This window comes from Montipora foliosa, chromosome 2 (assembly GCF_036669935.1).
Source record: "Montipora foliosa isolate CH-2021 chromosome 2, ASM3666993v2, whole genome shotgun sequence".
In the NCBI taxonomy this organism is placed as follows: domain Eukaryota; kingdom Metazoa; phylum Cnidaria; class Anthozoa; order Scleractinia; family Acroporidae; genus Montipora; species Montipora foliosa.
The window spans coordinates 49,022,022-49,029,521 of NC_090870.1; the positions used below are offsets into that span (position 1 = coordinate 49,022,022).

Here is a 7,500-nt window from a genome sequence, read left to right on the forward strand (position 1 = left end):
GTTAGATCAATTCCCACCCTGGTCAGAGTTTTTCTCTGTCCTTGTGTAGTCCCATTTCCATTAGTAGGGCTAACGCTCACATGGTTCAGATGGGGTAGAAACCAAGCACTTCACATTGCACTCTTAATCAGTTATAACAAATGGTTAGCTATGAACTTTCGTTTTATTGTAAAATAAGCAGTGTTTGAAAACTATTTCAAGCGTTTGATGAATTATTGTTACATTATTGTGTGTCTTTCGTACCAACTTTCGGGAAAATCTTCAAGATTCCATTCATGACCATTCATCTCTCGGAAGCAAATAGGAATTTCAGTCTCGCGAATACTGGTCACGCGTGACATGGTTCGACTGTAACGTCACTTAGCCTGAGAGCAGGCTTCGCGACTTCCGCCGCGAAGAGAGAGCCTACTCGCAGGCTATACGCCTCCAAAACGATGAAACACGTTTCCTAATGCAGGCACATGTCAGACGGACCATATTTTGCGTTACTTAAGATCTACAAACGCTGACTTTCTGTTGACATGAAATATGCTTTGCGCCAACCGCTGCTTAGCGAAATGCGCCCGTGCAACGCTGGGAAACAAACTTTCGATTACTGCAAGAAGTTCGCCAATAAGTTTTTTGCGACACGAAACTTCCGAGTTTCATAGAGTTCTAGACAAATCTAGGGAAATTTCACAATGACTTCTTATAAGAACCCAACAGAGGTCGAAATGAATCAAGTGGTCCTTCCAACACACACGAACGAACGGAAGGAAAACTGTCTCAGCAGTGGACAGCTACTGAAGTGGATGGATGCAGTTGCTTGTCTGTCTGCAGAAAAACACGCTGGGTCATCGTGCGTCACGGCGTCCATGGACGGGCTCTACTTCGAAACAGAAATCTACGTTGGCCAAGTTGTAAACCTCTCAGCTCGGGTAAATCGAGCGTTCAACACAAGTATGGAAGTTGGCGTTTCTGTTCAGGTAGAAGATCTACGGAGTGGAGAGAAGAAGAGCGTTTGCCAGGCGTGTTTTACTTTTGTTGCTGTAGATGAAAATAATCATAAACAACAGCTGAACCCGATTGTACCGTTCACTGTAGAGGAGAAATTGCAGTATGCGCTTGCCAATGAGAGAAGACGAATGCGAATGCAATATCCTGTCGATCTTAAAGAACTCGCGCTGAAGCGTGACAGTGCTGTAGGAATCGAGAAAATTGATGATCTCGAAACAAGCGCTGTCGTTAATTCAGATACGGCATTTGAAAGCGTCGAGCTCGTTCTTCCGCCGCATGCAAATCATCACCACACAGCTTTTGGTGGCCAAGTGATGGCTTGGATGGTAACAGCCTGTACTATCACGGCCGCACGCCTGTGCAGATCCGATCCGTTGCTGAGAGCAGTCGACGAGGTCACCTTTCGAGGTCCTATTAAAGTCGGCGATAGAGTCATCCTTAAAACTATGGTAAATAACACCTTTGACGTACATATGGAAGTGGGCTGTCGTGTAGAGGCGTATGAAATTGGTGGTGACCTGCGACACGTCAATAGCGCTTTCTTGATTTTTGTGGCACCAGATGACAAAGGCGTCCCCAAGACTCTGCCGCCATTACGAGGAGAAACTGAAGATGGGAAGCGACGTGTCGTGGAGGCACTGGTGAGAAAGCGTCTCCGCTTAGATCGTGAGCAGATTCGTAAATCTGTCGGCCCTGCCATCGCTATCCCTTGGAAGCCTCGAATAAGCCATCTTTTGAATTACAACAATATAGAGACACTAGTGAAACTTTATGAACTGACAAGTTGGGAACAAGTTCGATCATCATCGGGTGTCACGGCATTCAAGCGTGACACAGATAACTACCTTTGCGTGAAGGTAGTTTTCGATGTACAGATCCCACCTGATAAAGCTTTCGAGTTGCTTAAGGATGAAAGCAGGCGAAATCAATGGGACGCGCTGACGATCAAAGTAGAGGTGGCAGAAGTTGTCGATGATGACGACGACATTATCCACGTGGTATTAGAAAGCAAGGAGCGTGACGCGATGAAACGGGATGATTTGGTCCTTCTGGTGTCACGCAGAGTCCCTTGTGATAAGAGAGACTACTTCACCATTGCGTATCGCTCGGTTAAGTATGCAATGATACCCCCACATCCTGAGTATAATCGGAAAGAGCATCTGTGTTCAGGGATGTTGATTACAGAAATTGAGGGAGAGCCGCGTAAAGCTACAATAACCTACATCAATCAAACCACACGAGAACTGGAGGCGTACATATTGGAGGATCTTGCTGGCTCTACAGAGTTTTACGCCGAGCGATTCAAGAAACTTAAGACTTACCTTCTCGAAGAATCGACCAAGTGAAAGCATTGATGGAGACTTAATGTAAACGGGGCCAGGATAGAGATAGGTTCAAACTCCTAGGGCGACGTTTTGAAGTTTTAATGCTGTATAAACAATAATTAAACAAAAAATGGTTTGTAACGTCATAATTTGGATCAAACTTAAGACTTTTTTCCATATTCACTTTATTTCTTGAAAAGACGTTTGCGATTTGAATAATTCCCACCGTTAATTTAGGGTATAATTGTAAGGGATTTCAGAGAAAAGTGGGGAAACCAAGTCACCTGTGGATCCTTGTTTCAAGGTCTTCTCTTCTTTCCTTCTCCCTGGAAAGCAGACAGACCTTGGAAACGAAGTTTTTTCCAAAGTCGTTGAGTTTGCTGTTTGGGTCACCATCCCCAAGAAGACCGGACGGCTACAGTGATGAGGAAGATTCTCCCACCAAAGTCGTTTCCGCTACGAATCAACCTTCGTGATGATCAAATAAATAAGATGAAGGACAGTAAATCTTTCGGGGAGGGGGGCACATTGACCATATCGTTTCGAAGATTTTTGCCGGCTTCGATGGCTTAGGAGGTTAGACCTTTCTTCCACAGAGAAATTTCGACCACAATTTTTTTCGTTATTCGATTATTGATGTAGTTTGAGTAGGGTTGTGTCAGAAAGAGAATCATACAAACTCCACAATCGAGCAGCAAAAATCATCGCTCAAAGTGATCCAAAGTGACTCACTGCGGGCGACGTCTTTTCGTTGATTAAAAAAAGGCCCGTTTCAAACGTGGAACTTTACATGTGCCGAATCTAATGCAAATGAGAAAAATCTGTTGTTTTCGCTCCTTTGCATTAGATTAGGCACGTGTAAAGTTAGACGTTTGAAACGGGCTTAAGTGTCATTTTGTTACATATTAAGCGTTTGTTAGGAATAGTTTGAATAATCTGGTAAGATTATGCGTGAATAAGATATTGAAATATACTTGCCCTCAGACCGCCAACGTAATACGCCACTGGTTTTGATGTGTGAAAAGACACTATGATTTTACTGCTGAAAGCGCAGGACGAGTAGGTATTTCCGAGAATCTCGATTTAAATGAATGAATCGGGCTCCTTCGTCTCACGCAATTAGGGAGCTTAATTAAGCAAGCGACCTCTGAGTAACGGACGGCAACCGGAAGAAAATTGTTTCCTGTTTTAGTGTCTTGACATTTATGCCTTCAAAGTATATTTCCACTGTTACTGTCGTGGCTTGCGAAATTGTCACTTCCGGTTATCTCCTGACTGCTCGTTCCCAGGGTCTCCACTGTTGTTGAGAAGAGAGCCTGATTGGCGATGGTCAAGTGTCTCCTAAATGTGTGGTTGGGGAGGGGTGGCAGTGCAGGCCTTGTCATCACTGCGAGCAAGGGAATCACAATGCATTTGATTTTGTGGCCAGATGACTGTCGACAAAACGTTTCACGGCAAGGTATTGAATGTACTACACATGGAATTCGACGTGAAAGATTAACATGCAATTTTAAAGCTGACTGGTTGAAAGAGAGTGCATTTAGTTCCAAGAGACGACTTTGAAGTCGAAAGACGGTAAGGAGAGAAAAAATTTCAGCCGTGTTTTACTCCTTGCTTGCGGTTTCAAAATTCGTTCAACAAATAAACACAACCAGTGCGGGTTCTTCTAAAGGCTTTTTTTCTTCAAAATATTTAAATCCACATTTTAGAGCACAGATAGGAAACGTTTATCAACAACTGATGATGTGGTCTGACATTTATTACGTATAAGGCGACGACTAGCTAGATATACCCTGTACTTTCTTCGACTCACTTCCACAAAAACGCTAACCTCTGGAGATCTAAAATCTGAAGATTTTTTGTCATCCGGAGCACAACGCAGTACGTGTTCCTAGTAGGACCGTACGGCTTTTTCCGGCCCTGCTCTCATTGACCTGAGCTGTATTCTGGAACTAATCATTCCTTGTCATTCCAAGAGAGCTTCTAAAGCCTCGAAAGACAACCCAGTTCTCTGTCTGGTGTCTGATTATGTCATGCATGAATGGTTGGCCCAGTTCCAAAAGAATTTACATCCTTTTTTCAGCTTCGAACTTGCTGTCTTTAATCAACATTGTATGACGAGTGCTGTAATTCCGGAGTCCTTAAGAGCTCGAGTGCTTACCAAGGCCCATGATTCTCACCCTGGTATCGTTCGTATGAAACAGACATGTACAGAAACGGTTTGGTGGCCAAAGATGAATACATAAATTGAACAATTTGTCCTTGAATGTGAAGGGCGTGCACGAAGTGGGAAGTCCGTCAAGCCCGTGCACTCCCCTATACATCCTGTCCAATGGCCAGTTCGTCCATGGCAGTATCTCCAAGTTGACATTGTCGGTGAATGCGTCGCTGCTCCCACCCTGCGAGCAGAGCCTCCTTTTGTCTTTTTCTTTACCAAGAACGCCAAAATCGAGCAAGCAAAAGAAAGGCTCTGCTAGCAGGGTGCGCTGCTCCAGAATCGGACAAGTACATGTTTGTTGTCCGCGATCTGCATTCTAAGTGGTCTGAAGTGTCGTGCACGAGTTCTGTCACCTCAAGCACTGTTACAAAGACGTTTAAAGAACTCTTAGTCAGATGGGGGTTATCAGAAGCAGTGACGACCGACAGTGGACCCCAATTTACTTCATTTGAGTTCACAGAATTCTTGCGTTCACAAGGGATCAAGCATCACCTGACAGCTCTTTACAATCTTGAAGCCAATATGAAAAAGGTCGCTCGCTAGTGGTAACGTAGTTAGAGGTGCTAATGAACACTCACATTTCAGTAAGGCATTTACCGATAGTCCTTGCATGCAAATTTCTACCGTGAATAAAATTGTCATGTCACTGGTTTCAGTTGTTTAGTTTTAGTTTTCGTCTAGTTCGTTCGTTCGTCGGTGTGAGCTCGCTTGTATAATATCATTGTTAGGTTCTTGTAATTTTTAAAAATAGTTCTCCCCGATAGAACAATTAGTTTCCAAAGATGTTACATTCAAACTCGGACATGTCCAGCTGTTCAATTATAGAACATGTTTTATATTGATCAAATAAAAAAGAGGTTTTTTCAGAACTACTCGATTATTCTTTATCAAAAGTAGGTTGATATTAAAGAATAATACCTTAAAAACTAGGCTGGTATCAAAATCGCTTTCTTTGCGTGTTTATCCAAAGTTGACCTATAATCTATGAGACTAATCATTACTGGTGTCACAGGGAAGGTGATATTGATAAAAACGGATGTTTCCTAGACTACCAGCAGTCCCCCTTTTCACCGCTTGGTTAGTCGAGCACGAACAGAAGATAGGCAGGCCAAAAAATGGCCGCGCGAATCAGGATTCGCTCGCTCCTCCTCGAATCCAGACTTCGCGGGACCATTGTTTTCGTGCCGCTCCTCCTCGATCCTCACGCTCGACTAACCAAGCGGCCAAAAAGGGACTGCTCGTAATCTAGATGTTTCCATTTTTTAGTTTGTCTGTTTGTGCGTTGCTGTTAGCCCTCTGCCTGTTTCATCCCAGTTACCGATGTAAAAGAACCCTGACTCGCACTCACGTGATAAGACGGCCATGTTGGTGTCAAAACACATAAAAGTGAAGCTCGACAGGAATGTCAACCCCTTAAGTCTTCAAATGTTGAGGATTGATAGGGATGGGATGCTAGATGACGTCACAACGCTTTAGACGTAATTTCTAATGACGTCACATTGCGTCTTCTCCGCAAGAAATACTCATTGACTCCATTCGACGAATGATATTTAAATCCGGAATCTTTACATTTTTTTCAGCTACATTTGTCTTTACAAGTCCTAAAAACTCCCTCTGAAGCGAAGTAAGATCAATCGACATCTTTAATCTCCGCGATTTGACACAAGTGCACAAGACCTCAAGTCAAGTCAAAACATGCGCGAAAAAGATGATATTGGCATTGCAAGATTTTTGGTTTTTTTTGCAGCAATTACATTATTGCTTAAATTACAATCCGTAAGTAGAAACAAACGGTTTACTGGAGCTTATAAAACGTTCGAATTTTTTTTATTATCGATGTTAACATAACTCAAAGAACACAACGTATTTGAAATTTTATTGTTGTGACAGTCGATTCTCACTAGAAATGACAATATTCGGCGATTAATCGGGAGATTTCAGACTAGGCTTAGCTAAATAATTCCCGAAAAATTGACTAAAATTCTTTCCTGAATTTCCGAAACAAAAGCTCTGAAATTCTTTTAGAAATGTCTAAAATTCCCGAAAATTCTTATAAATTTCGTTTCTTATTAGTGCAAAGCCTGCCATAAAGATCCGGATTCCTAAACTACGGTGAGAAACCGCTGCTTATACGCACTGTAGGACCCCTTTTGGTGAGTAACCGCTGATAAGGAATGGATATGAACGGACTGACCCCTCTCCTGATAGGTTGGAATACAAACAACATGTCAGGCGAAAGTTCAAATTTATTCTAAAATTCCCGAGAGTTTCAAAATTATTTTTAATGTCTAAAATTCCCAAAAAACCCGGAATTATGTAGCTAATCCTATTTCAGACCGTAATCTCAAATTCCCAAGACTTTTACGCTATTGTTCTTTTCACCAACATGGCCACCGAGTGCTTTTTAAAATTTACATAATTTTCAATGAAAATGTTGTTAGAAGGAAGAAAATGAGAGATACAAATTCGTGGCCTTATCACAATGTTATTACAAGTTGATCAACGAAAAAGCCTTTTTTCCCCCACAACCACAAAATGCACTACATTGAGATATGTAACACTGCCTACAAAGGAGAACTGCTTGGACAACAACCTGTTCAGTAAAAACAACAGTTTTCAATTTCTTTGTTAAAATTGATTTTAAAATGTTTAATAAAGCAAACCACTGACTTGGAGGAAACTTGCAAATGAAATCATAGGCAACAACTTTTTCAAAATTGTCTCCTGTGAGTGACTACAAAAGCCACGGGACTAAATCATACTGCCAAATTTAATCTAGTGTACAGCTAATAATAACAGTATAGCAATAATAAAAATAAAAATAAACAAAATAAAATAATAATAGAGCGGTTTTCAATTGAGTGTCGAAAGTAATTAGCAAATTGCCTTGATTTTGCATTTACTTCACTCAGTGATTGGTTCAAAGTTCTCGCACCATTTTTTCAACCAATCAGAAGTGAA

The 7,500-nt window shown here is 41.8% G+C and overlaps 1 protein-coding gene and 1 pseudogene across 1 annotated transcript in view; one reads left to right on the plus strand and one right to left on the minus strand.

The window, feature by feature from the left end:
• The first annotated feature begins 157 nt into the window (after positions 1-157).
• LOC137993410 (acyl-coenzyme A thioesterase 11 pseudogene) lies at positions 158-2,472 on the plus strand (annotated as a pseudogene).
• A 4,680-nt stretch (positions 2,473-7,152) lies between these two features.
• The window catches only part of LOC137993412 (uncharacterized), a 6,873-nt gene continuing 6,525 nt past the window's right edge, over positions 7,153-7,500 (minus strand). The window contains exon 3 of the mRNA XM_068839249.1: positions 7,153-7,500. This exon is cut by the window's right edge and continues 1,082 nt beyond it. The gene's annotated coding sequence lies outside the window, so the exon portion shown is untranslated.